An 11,668-nucleotide genomic window follows, 5' to 3' on the forward strand; every position below is an offset into this window, starting at 1 on the left:
TTTTTTTTTTTTTGTATTTTAGGGAAGGGTCTACAGGGTGTTCAGGGTCTCACTATTAGATTGGACTCTTGTGATCTGCCTGTTTACAGCCTCTCAAGAGCTGGGATTACAGGTGCACACCATCACGCCCAATCTTAGTTGCTGTCTCAGCACAGACAGGAGGGGGAGGTGCTGGCATGGCAGGCCTAGGGATCGAACCCTGTCCCCTGCCTGCTTGCAGGCACTTTAATCTGCTGAGCTATTTGGCTGGCCCAGCTCTAAGACTATTGTCCTCTCAAAGATTCTGAAACTTGGAAATATGTTTTTTTTTAAACTTTTAATTTGATTATTTATTTATTTGAGTAGTCTGGAGGTGGCATTAAGGATCCTTCACAAAAACAACCCATAGGCTTCTCCAGAGAAAGCAGGAGCCACATGTCCACCTGCAGGACAGTCAGCTCCTGCCAGTGGAGGGAGGAACTGAGGTGGCTTTTGCTTTTTTTTTTGAGACAAGGTCTCACTGCATAGTTCAGACTATCCTGAACTTACTGTGTAGCCCAGGCTGTCCTTGAACTTGAGCCAGTCCTCCTGCTCAGCCTCCCAAGTGCTGGGATCAGAGGTATGTGCCACCGCACCTGGCAACTTTACATCTTCTTGCTGGCACTTTAATTTTATACAGGCAGGTTTATCTGACTTTTACAAAATGAATATACATGCAGTAAGTCTGTTTTCATTTCAGAAACAAACCTTGAAAGCCCTAAGACAAAAATTGAAGCTACCTATAACAGTTTCCCCATAGCAGAGGTGATGTTGGAGGGAAGAAACTTGCCTTGCTGGGTGAGTGAAGGTAGTGCCTCTGATAGGAGTAGCCAGGGTTCTGCAGAGCGAGGGTTTTTTTTTTTTTTTTTGCGGGACCAGGGAGAGCGAGGTTTTGATGAGTAGAATGTCCTTGCGCAGTAGCTTTCTGTTGGGCACTTTCTTCTGGAGGTCAGCTAGGGAGGGAAACACTGCTGGTGTGGCCCATCCATGTGGCATGGGTGTGGCAGAGGTCTTGGTGTGAAAACTTGGGGACCAAGTTATTGTAAAGAGGTATTCCCTGTGCAAGCCTCTGATGCTACTTCTGGGGTATCCCCCCTTTAAAAATTTTTCATTTTAAGACAGGGTCTTACTGAATTGATAAGTTGCCTAGGCTGTCCTTGAATTTGAGACAGTCCTCCTGCCTCAGCCTCCCAGAGTGTTGGGATTATGGCTTGTGCCACCACACCCAGCAACCTCCACTTTTATTGCTCTGCTTTGCTGCCATTTACGGCATTGTATTGCTTCCTGCCAGTTCAGCTTCTGAAGTAGCAGGTGTTCCTTTCCTCTCTGAAAGGCAGAGTGAGACAGTAGGGAGGGGTTTTGCACATGTGAACCCATTGTAACTGCAGGCCATTTCAGGGCTGTCCAGGTCAGGAGCGCATCTGAGACAGAGCTTGGCATTATCAAAGGAGGAGGGAGCCCAGGTGGGCGCCAGGCAGCTGTTCGGGTTCTTCTGGGTTGGGAGGGCTGTTCTCTGTTCTAGGCTTGTTAGACTTCTAGATCTAAATCAAGTTGGCAGACAGTAAGAAATTGCTCCCCATCTGGTGCTTCATCAAGGTTATACTCAGTCTCTTAGCACATTCAGTGTGTGATTAATACTGCTGCACTTGCATTTAGAATCCTGCAGGGCCTTTTGCAGCAGGGATGTCATCCATCCAAGGATGGGCCTTCTTTTTTTTTTTTTTTTTTTTAAATTTTTTTTATTTTTTTTTTTTATTGTGGGCGGGGGCGCGCGCGCGCGCGCGCGCGCGCGTGCGTGTGTGCGTGTGCGTGTGTGTGTGTGTGTGGCCAGCTCAGCCCACCAGGGGGCGCGGCTGGCTGGCATGTGGTGCTGGGGGATCTAACCGCAGTCCCTGTGCTTTTCCAAGCTTGTTCCAAATAGGTGCTTTAGACCACTGAGCCATCTCTCCAGCCCAAGGATGGGCCTTCTGTAGGTGCCCCCAACAGGCCTGCACCAGGCCTAGGCCAGAGCACTGCTCCCTGCAGCCTGTGAGTCACCAGAGGTGAGCCTGACCCTCAAGACTCTCCTCAGAAGCAATTAGGCAGCAGTTTACTCCCAGATCAGAACTGTCTTAGGGACTACTTTTTTTGTAGGGGGGTGGTTACTCTCCACAGGTCACCCTCGAGGCAGCTGGGAGCCCTTGAATACCCAGGATGGAGGGGATGGTCACTGGAGAGGAGAGAGATGGAGGGAGCCTCCTACTCCTTACTTCACTGGCCTCTTCTGACACCGCTTCCCGGAGTGCTGGACCCTTAGGAAAAGAGGGCCCTTTTGTTCACCAAGTGGGAACCCTGTGCTGTCTTTCTACTATTTTACTTTTTTCCTCCCAGGATGGCTGATTCACTTTCTTCCTTTGTTTTTCTTTCTGTAGTGCTAGGATCAAACTCAGGCCCTCCTCACATACACTGGGCAGGTGCTCCACTACTGAGCTACTTCCTCAGCTTCACACATTTCCATCCGAGGGATCTCTTAAAATCCTTCCACCCCTGGGAAAGGCCCTCCTCTTGGTTCATCAGCAAACTGTAGCTTTAATTATGAGCAATTAATTGAGTCAACTGAGAGAAGGACTGGGGCCAGGCAGGCCCCTGGGGCAGGGTGTGTACAGGGAGGGACACTTACTGCTGAGGGAGGAGAGGTGCTAGGCCTATCTGGCTTGTGACTGGGTGTGGGGTCTAATGGACAGCACTGACTGGAGACCGTTAAACATTGGGGAGAATGCTTTTTTCATTATTATTATTTGACATATGTTTAGTTAAAATAAATTGAAGATTCAAGGAAAAAACATCACTCAGGTTCTCTGATAGGTATATATAGTTAGAGGGTCATTTGAAATGTAAGGCCACATTTGTAGCCTTTCATCAGAGTCCTCTGAGCCTCCCACTCTACATCTCCTGCCTCCAGGGTGTTCTCCAAGCCCTCTCCTCACCAAATGGGCAGAGTGCATTCATCCCCAGTTTGGGTGGGAGCTGCCTGGCACCTGGGTGTCAATGTGTCTCTTTTGTCTGTCTCTTTCTGGTGAACTGCCAGTCACATGAGGACAGGAACAAGATCTGACACCCAGTTGGTGCTTCAGTCACACTGGTGCACGAGTGGATGTATGTGCTCAGGAGAAAGAGGTGTGTACTGGAAGAAGGGGTAGGAAAGCTTGGAGGCCCTGTGATCTGTCTCTGTACTCTTGAGGGGAGGTGATCAGTAGCCTGCAGGAGCCATTTTAGATTGCTGAGCCAAGTGAGTTGATGGTATTGAGAGAAGAGTAATCTTGGAGGTGTGCAGGGTGACCACACTGGCAGGTGAGGTGGCAGGGATGGGTTCTTCGCGGGGAGCCTTGGTGACGTGTGATGGTGAGGTCCCACCTGGAGTGGAATGGGTTTTGGAAGCAGGTAGTCTGGGGTGGGCTGAGGACAGGAAGGATCCTCTGGTGTTGGTGGTTGTAGGACAACAGGACCATCTCTTCTCTTTGTCCTTGTGTGAGGGCAGCAGGATGTGCTTCTAGCTTTCTTCTGTACCTACATTTACTGCTAGGATAGTGTCTGAAACCTTTTGTTCCATCATCTTGTTCCATCATACTTTTATCTGATTTTCAGGACAAACTGTCTTTGACTCAAGCCCACTTGGGTTGGGTTAGTTAGTTGACTGATACTTCTAAATGGTTTCTGTTTCATCAGACTTCTGCCTTTTTCATTGGGCTTCTGCCTGCCTTTTTACTATGGTGCTGTGGATTGAACCCAGGACCTCACCCATAATAGGCAAGCTACTGAGCTACACCCCCAGCCCCTCTAACCCTTTCATTTGTAACAGTCTTGGTAAGCTGCCTAGAATGGCCTTGGACTTACAGTCTTCCACCTCACACTCTGCAGTATTGGGATCATAAACATAGTGTGCCACCACACCCAGCTAGCTTTTCAGCCTGTTTTTGTTTTTTCTGTTTTTGAGACAGGGTCTCCCTTTGTAGTTCAGGCTGACCTTGAACTCAAGATCCTCCTGCCTTAGCTCCAGAAATGCTAGGATTGTAGGAGTGTACCACCATGCCCAGCTCTAGCCTGTTTTTTTCTTTTTGAGACATGATCTTGCTATGTAGTTCAGGCTGGCCTTATGCTCACTTTGTAGCCCAGGCTGGTCTCGAGCTCAGCGATCTTCCTGCCTTAGCCTCCCAATTTCTGGGATTACAGGCATGCACTATCACACCCAGTTCTAGCCTTTTTTTTTTTTTTTTTGCGGAACTGGGGATTGAACTCAGGCCCTTGCACTTGCCAGGGAAGCGCTTATTCCACTGAGTCATCTCCCCAGCCCTAGCTCTAGCCTATTTTGAAAAAGATTTTTCCTAAGATAAGATCAACAGTGAAGGATTTTGGTATAATTAGTTTCTTTATGATCTTTTGGTATAAGCTTTGTTTTAAAATTGGTGTTTTTTATATTTTAGGGAAGGGTCTACAGGGTGTTCAGGGTCTCACTACTAGCTGAACTCTAGTGATCCACCTGTTTACATCCTCCCAAGAGCTGGGATTACAGGTGTGTACCACCACATCCAGTCTCAGTTGTCATCTCAGTATGCCCTGTGGATGGGGCTGGCATGGCAGGCTGGGGATCCAATCCCAGCCCCACAGGCACTTTAATCTCCTGAGTTATTTGGCTGGCCCTTTGTGTGTGTGTGTGTGTGTGTGTGTGGGGTTTGAGCCTAGGGCCTCATGAATGCTAGGCAAGTACTCTTCCACTGAGTTATACTCCCAATCCTAAGATTAGTATTTCTAATGTGGTCATTAATTTTTCAAGTCAATGTGTGAGGGCCTGCTGTTCCCCAAGCATTCTTCTAGCACTGAGGATATGGTAAGGAACAAAATTTAAAAAAATCAGAATCTTGGGCTGAGATATTACTCAGGGGCATAAGAGCTTGCCTGGCAAGCCCAAGGTCCTGCATTCAATCCCCAGTACTGGGGGAAAAAAAAAATCAAAATCTTCCTCCCACAGAGCTGACGTCTGCTGATTTGTGGGTTTAGCGACAATAAGCAAAATACTAGTGAGAGATGGTGAAAAGTATACATAGAAAAATAAAGCAGCAAGGGCATGTTTTCTATTTCAAATACAGATGTGAAACCAGGCATGGTGGTGCATACCTGTAATCTGAGGCATCTTGACCCTGTTGTGTATGCTGTCGCACAGATCTGTGCACTCTGAGACTGGGACAGGAGGATTGTAGACCTGAGCCTTGCCTGGGCAGTTTAGTGACTTAATGAGACCCTGTCTCAAAATAAAAGTGGTGCATACCTGTAACCCCAGCACTCAGACTGAAGCAGGAGGATTGCTACGAGTTTGAAGCCAACCTGGGCTACATAGTGAGTTCAAGGTCAGCCTGAACTACATAGGGACACCCTGTCTCAAAAAGCCAAAGATAAATAAACATGAATGAATGAATGAGCTGGAGGCTAGAGACGTAGTTCAAAGAGAAGGCCCTCAGTTCAGTTCCCAGTACCAAAAAATAAAATAAGCAAAAAAAGCCCAACAAAATTCAAGGCCAGCCAGGGGAGCATATCAAGACCTTGTATCAAAATAAGAGAACTTGGGGCTGGTGAGATGGCTCAGTGGTCTAAAGCACCTATTTGAACAAGCTTAGCAAAGCAAAGGGACCACGGTTCAATCCCCCAGCACCACATGCCAGCCAGCCACGCCCCCTGGTGGGCTGAGCTGGCCACACACACACACACACACACACACACACACAAATAAAAATAAAAAAAAAATTAAAAAAAATAAAAATAAAAAGTTATAAAAAAAATAAGAGAACTTAGAGAAATCTCATTAACCTGCAGCCAATAAAACCAGTCCACTCCGCCATCGAGAAAGGTACCCCACACACCACACCTATAATATTCAAATAACGGAACTTAACAAAAAAAGGCTATACAGATGAATGTGCATTTTGTGTCTGTGTATTCAGAGTGGTTGGAATAGATATATAGTTACATTCTCTTAATGAATGGAATGATTTGTTCTGATGGTGTTTGTGGATAGGATGTCGGGTCCGCATCTTGAACAGCAGTTAACCACTGAGAGGAATGTATGCAGTGTGTTAATTATTGAAACTGACGTACCGATTTGATTTGAAACTGTCTCATTACTATTTATCAATAAAATTATGGCAAAAAAACCCCGATTACAAGTAGTTTCAATAGTTAATACATTGCATATTTTTGTCTTAGTGATTAGTCATTGTACAAGATGTGGACATGATGTCCTGTCCATGAGCACTGTTGGAATAAATCTCTCCATTCATTGTATTAAGAGAATGCAGCTGTATGTCTGATCTAACTATTTTGAATATACAGATACAAAATGGTCATTAAAAAAAAAAAAAGAGAGAGAGAGAAAGGTACCCAGATCATTAGGTAAAGATCAAAACAAGATAACAGGACAGCAGGGAACACAGCCCCAACGGCATCTTGACCCTGTTGTGTACGCTTTCACACAGATCTCTGCACAAGACTGTGGCTCGCTTTTGGGTGGTGGAGATATTTCTCCATCAAACACACAAACTGTAGATTGTGTTTTGAATGGACCTTGAGGAGTAGCTTTTCTGTATTTGTTTCTTTAATGTAAAAGTATAGCAACTGCTATATATTATAATATTTTTGGGTGGACTTGAGTCAGGGTCTCACTATGTAGTTAAGGCTGTTTTTTTTTTTTTTTTTTTTTTCTTCTTTCTTTCTTTTTTTTCTTTTGGCAGAACCAGGGATTGAACTCAGACCCTTGCACATGCCAGAGAAGCACTTACTCCACTGAGCCATCTCTCCGGCCCTTAAGGCTGGTTTTGAACTCACTACATAGCCCAGGCTGACCTTAAACTTGTGACAGTCCTCCTGTCACAGCCTCCTGAGTGCTGGGACTATAGGTGTGTGCCACTATGCCTGGATGTGACTTTTTAATAAAGGAAAAATAAGAGCATTTTAAAAAGACAAGGCTGAGTGAGGTGGTGCATGTCTATAGAGGGTGGCAGTGAATTACAAGCCAGCCTGGGCTATGCAGTGAGTTCAAGACCAGCTTGAACTACAAGGAGACACCCCCTTTCAAAAGACCCTAGAATAGAGATCTGAAAGAGGTCAGCTATGGGAATAGCTGGGGGAGGAAGGATCCAGATGAGAGAGGAACAAATATTCAATCATGCCCTGGAGGCAGAGAATGCTTAAGGTGGTTGAGGACTAGACCATGAGGAAGGGAGGCCACCCTGGAGTTCTGGGGTTAGGGCTCAAGCAGCTGACCCAGATCTAGTCTGCTTAGGTCTGGTCTTGGTTTGTATCGTCTTTTCTGCCGGTACAGGGATTGAACCCAGGACCTTCATGGTGAGCCAAATCCCCGGTGTCTCAGCCCCAACCCCCATCTTAAGAAGAAGCCTCATTAAGTTGTGATTTATGGTCTTTCTGCCTCAGCCTCCCAGCCAAAGTGTTTCTAATGTGCATCCAGGGATGAAAATCACTAGTTTAAGGGTTGAACAAACCCTTTGCATAGTATTTGATGGACAGATTTAAATGGATAATTTAGTGAGAAGAGACTCAAGCCCCATTTCTATGGGAAGGCTAACTCAGTGCCTTGTGGCCTTGCCAGGAACAACAGGAATCTTCCACAACAGTGGCCCTTTTTGGCTTGTGTCTTTTCTGCTTTGATTGCTTCACCTCTCTGGACCTCAGTTTCCTTGTTTGTGGAGTGAATGGCTTAAACTGAGTGATTTGCTAGAGTCTCTCTGGCTCTGACAGACCTTAGTGTTTCTGGTGCTGGGAAACCTTTTAATCCGGAATAATGTTCTGGAACCATGTTTTTCAGTCCTGGTCTTACAACACATTAAGGTGTGTAATAATGGTGGCAAGGGTACCCTGAATGTCTCAATACCAGACCAGAGGGGACTTGGTGCCACATCCAGTAGTGCCCTTGCAGAGGAGGGTATTGGGAAATGGGAGATGTGAACACTGCCTCCCAGAGCACAGCTTAGAGTGAAGGTGCCCACCCAGCCCTGGGGCAGGTGGGCCAAGTGCTCTACGTGTGGTTGCAGCCTTAGGGGTTCTTCTGAAGATAGCAGTGTGCTGTGACTGTAAAGCCTGCACATGTAGGCATGAGCATTGTGGACTGTGGAGGAACCTGAGCTCAGAATCCTCCACTTTCTTTTATGTGTCCCGCCTGGGAGAAGCTCTCTGGACAGCCTAACCATCCCATGACTGGGCTGCCTGCTCACCCTGCAGCAAATAACCAGGTGCAGCCACGAGAGCATTTCCAGACTTGGCTACTATTGGACAGCAGACCTCAGACACCCCTTGGCCCCTGGTCTTTGCCTTTTGTCCTCATTTAGACATTGTTGGGTTTGCTTGTTAATGTTTTAAAATGTGAAGATCCAAGCTGTGCATGCCTGCAATCCCAGAACTTTGGGAAGCTGAGGCAGGAGGATTGTAAGTTGGAGCCCAGCCTGGGCAACTTTTAAGACCCTGTCTCAAAATAAAATTAAAATGGCTGGGGCAGTACACACCTATATATGAGGCTGTGAGTTTAATTGCCAGTACTGGGGAGAAGAACACAAAACAAATAGAATTAGAAATTCAAGGGAAGAGACCTTTGCTTTTGTTATGTGTAAGTTCATGTACCTGATAGAATCTTAACCAGTGTTGGGTTTGTTTTATTTTGTGGTACTAAGAGTTAAACCCAGGACCTTCACATTGAGCTATATCCCAGGCATTTTTTTAAATTTTTGAGACAAGGTCTTATTAAGCTGCTAAATTGCTTGAGCTCCACCTTGCAGTCCTACCCAGGCTCCCACAGTGCTGGGGTTACAGTTGTGCCACCACCGTGTCCTCTTTCAGCAGTGTTGGTGAGCATTGTCCAGTGTGGGTGGTGGTGGTGAAGCATTAGTAGTGACCACATTCCCAAGGAAATTCTCAAGTTGAGCCACAGTTGAAGAACACCTAGCTTAAAACAATGGATCCTGCCAGTTTTCTCTGCTTCTCTCAGTCTCATCACCTGCTCATATTTGTCCCCTCCATCTTTTCTGGAACCTGTGATCCCACAGCTTAATTGTCCGGCTCTGTGCCTTGCCCCCTGCAGGGTTCCTGAGTGCTGGAGGGGAGCTGTGTGGCAGATAGATTGGGCAAGACTTTCCTCGCCCTGCTATCAGAAAATGTGCAAGGGAAGTTTTGCTGGCCATGTATGTGTCTGGTGACAGACACATTTGCTGGGTGACAGGCAGTGTGGCCAGTGGTTTTACACATAGACTCACTGGACCTCTCTGAGAGCCAGCCCCGGTGTAGAAACTGCCCAAGGTTGCACAGCTGGCAGTCAGTCAGTTGGGTTTTGAACCCAGACAGGTTCTGGGCGCTCAGCCTCTAATGGGGGAAGGGCTGGCGCTGGCCAGGCTAGGAGGAGCTCACCCTTGACTGCCTTTGGGGCCTGCTTTAAGTTTATGTTCGGAGATTTTCAAAGGTCTTATCTACTACTGGTGTGAGTATAATTAGAGGTTAAACTCTCTTTCCTTACTTTAACATTTACTTTCAAATCCATTTTAAAAGCATTTTGTTTTTCTTCTTTCGTAGGTCGTGTTTGGACACTAGACCATGTGCCTAGGTAGTTTTTCCTTTCTCCGCAGCTCTGCTCCCCCAGCAACGCTCACCACACCCTTGTTTTGAGAACCTCACTAAGGTATGATGCCTAGGCTGACCTGAGCTGGCCTTGAAGAGCTGAGTTTGGACACAAGAGATCTTTTCTGTTCTTTGGGTTGATTTTATTTTGGTGGCGAAATATCACAAGAAAATTGATCATTTTAAAGTGTAGAGTTCATTGGCATTAAGTGCATTCACAACCATGCAGCCCTAAGCCCCGCCCGTTCCAGAAACTTGTATCATGTCCCCTGGCAACTCTGAACCTACCAGGTGGCTGCTTCCTGCCTCCCCCACGCTCCTGGCCACTACCATTCTGTTTCCTGTCTGGATTTGCCTATTATCTAGGGATGCCATGTAAGTGGACTCAGTCTATGTCTTGTATAATATTATTTAAATGTTATAGTGTTTGTCAGAAATCTTTTCTTTTCTTTCTTTTATGGTACTAGAGATTACACCCAGGGTTTTATGCATGCTAGGCAAGTGCTGTACTACTGAGTGTCTTCCTTTCTAAGGCTGAGTAACACTCCATTTATGTTTATCCTGAATCTGATGCAGCTCTGCATCAGAATAATTGGGTTGCTTCGGTATTGGGCCTCATGCTGCTGTGGATAAGTTGTGCCAATTTTTTTTTTTTTCCTGTTTTGAAACAGTTTTTACTATGCAGTTCAGATTAGCCATGAACTCACTTTGTTGCCCAGGCTCCCATGCCAGTATTTTGAGATCCTGCTTTGGTTCTTTTCTTTCTTTTTTTTGACGGTACCAGGGATCAAACTCAGGACCTTGTGCTTGCCAGGCAGGTGCTTAAGCCACTGAGTTATATCTCCAGCCCTGCTTTGGTTCTTTTGAGTCCATACTTAGAAACTCTCAATTACTAGGTCATGACCTATTTTTATTTATTTATTTATTTTTGTTTTTTGAAACAGGGTCAGTCTTGTTATGCAGATCAGGCTGGCTTCAAATTTACTATGTATCCCAGACTGGCCCCTAACTCCACAGCAGTCCTCCTACCTTAGCCTCTGAGTGCTGAGATTACAGCTGGAGACTACCACATCTGGTACATGTCATTTCCTTTTTTAATTTTCTGAGAAATTGCCATACTATTTTCCAAGAAACTGCTGAACTTCCATAATAGTTATAGGATTTTATATGACCTCTAGCAATGTACAGTAATTTACTTTTTCATATTCTCATCAACAATTTTATAATTATTGTAATAATCACCTGTTGGGTGTGATGGTGGTTATCTCACTGGACTTTGGCGTTCACTAGCCAACTGCTGGGTCCTATACCAGGTTCAACTGTGAACACTTCTGGCCAGATATTTATTTACCCTTCCTATTCTTCTGTCCATCCTAGACATCACATTATATTATCTACACATCTGAGAAAGGTGAAAACTTTTTAAGACAAGTTTGGCTACACTGCCCTTAAACTCCAGGTCTGAGTGGTCCTCCTGCACACCTCCTGCATAGCTGACCTGACAGGTGTGTGTGCCACCAGGCCTGGCTAAGAGCAAGGCTCTCAGTGTTGTTTTTGGCTGAGGATTGGAAAGGTGCATCGCGACAGACCTTTGGGTGGAGTGCACCCTGTTGACTGTTCCTATGGCAGGCAGGGACCAGCGCAGGGCACATGTGGGAACACAGCAGTGCAGTGGCTCTACTGCCATCCAGGGCTGGTGGTGCAGGGCTTGTTGGTGGGGGTCCTGTAGTCCTACACCCCTTCAGAAGGCCGAGTGCCTAAGGTGTGAGTGGTCATGGGAGAAGCTCTAGAGCTCTGTGGAGAGGAGAGCTAGACATAGTGGGGAGAGAATGAGAAGAGGTGGCTCTCATTTTCTGGTTGCCTTTCAGTGGTGTGCAAGTGGTGTGTTGTAGAGGCTCCATCCCAGTGTGAATTTTGGCCCTTTCTTGTTGCTGGGCAGTGACATTCTTCTCATTGAACTAAGAGAAAGTAGCTGTGTATCTATGCTATTTTGTATATATAGATT

General features: G+C 46.1%; 1 protein-coding gene across 1 annotated transcript in view; it reads left to right on the plus strand.

Annotated features, from left to right (window-relative positions):
• Positions 1–3,108: 3,108 nt before the first annotated feature.
• Znf592 (zinc finger protein 592) overlaps positions 3,109–11,668 on the plus strand; it is a 44,703-nt gene continuing 36,143 nt past the window's right edge. Inside the window, exons 1-2 of the mRNA XM_023710644.1 lie at positions 3,109–3,174; positions 9,619–9,724. The gene's annotated coding sequence lies outside the window, so the exon portion shown is untranslated. The remainder of the gene's footprint in view (positions 3,175–9,618; positions 9,725–11,668) is intronic.

The sequence above is a fragment of the Octodon degus genome, unplaced genomic scaffold (genome assembly GCF_000260255.1).
Source record: "Octodon degus isolate 3935 unplaced genomic scaffold, OctDeg1.0 scaffold00002, whole genome shotgun sequence".
Classification (NCBI taxonomy): Eukaryota; Metazoa; Chordata; class Mammalia; order Rodentia; family Octodontidae; genus Octodon; species Octodon degus.